This window comes from Rhincodon typus, chromosome 29 (assembly GCF_021869965.1).
Source record: "Rhincodon typus isolate 14 chromosome 29, sRhiTyp1.1, whole genome shotgun sequence".
Classification (NCBI taxonomy): domain Eukaryota; kingdom Metazoa; phylum Chordata; class Chondrichthyes; order Orectolobiformes; family Rhincodontidae; genus Rhincodon; species Rhincodon typus.
The window spans coordinates 15804119-15805303 of NC_063360.1; positions in this window are offsets into that span (position 1 = coordinate 15804119).

Genomic DNA, 1185 nt, shown 5'->3' on the forward strand with positions numbered 1-1185 from the left:
ATGGGTATTGTTAGTCACTAACAACAGGTAATGTGTAATGGCAGGCTATGTGATAACTAGTCCTGGTGTGTGGGGTAGGGACACCCTGGTCCACTCTTCCTTCACCACAACAGCACCCTGACCCCGCCCTCCACAGTCTCACGGTACCTTCCCCTGCAGCCGGCGAAGGTGCAACACCTGCCCATTTACCTCCTCCCTCCCCAGTATTCAAGGGCCTAAACATACCTTCCAGGTGAAGCAACACTTCACCTGCACTTCCCAGTATCTAGTCTACTGCATTCACTGCTCACAATGTGGTCTCCTCTACATTGGGGAAACGAAGCATAGACTGGGTGACCACTTCGCAGAATATCCAACATCTGCTCGCAAAAAAGACCCTGAGCTTCCAGTTGCCTGCCACTTTAACACATCACCCTGTTTCCTGGCCAACATCTCCGTCTCTGGCTTCACACATGGTAGTGTGTAATGACAGGCTACGTGATAACAAGGCATTGTGTGTGAGGTAGGGGGCTAGGATATGGGAGAGTTTAGGCCCTGAAATTATTGAGCTTGATATTGAGTCCAAAGGGCTACAGGGTCCCCAAGCGGAAAATAAGGTGTTGTTATTCCAGCTTGCGTTGAGATTTGCTGGAACACTGCAGCAAGCCTGAGACAGAGATGTTGGCCAGGAAACAGGGTGATGTGTTAAAGTGGTAGGCAACAGGTAACTCAGGGTCTTTTTTGCGAGCAGAATGTAGATGTTCTGTGAGGCGGTCATTCAGCCTATGCTTTGTTTCCCCAATGTAGAGGACACCACATTGTGAGCAGCAAATGCAGTAGATCAGATTCTGACAACTGCAGGTGAGGTGTTGCTTCACCTGGAAGGTATGTTGGGCCCTTAGATATTGAGGAGGAAGATAAATGGGCAGGTGTTGCACCTTTGCTGGTTGCAGGGGAAGGTGCTGTGGAGCTATTGGGAGGGGGTGCTGTTGGGGTGAAGGAAGAGTGGACCAGGGTGTCCCTACCCCACACACCAGGCCTTGTTATCACATAGCCAGTCCCCATTAACAGCCATTGGCCCTCCTAGCCAGATCGTTATCAACTCCTTTATCTATTCAACCGCTTTTCCCTCTCTTTGGGCTTTATCCTATTGTTTACTCCCCACTCCATCCCCATCCATACCTTCTGCATATAAACTAATGTTTT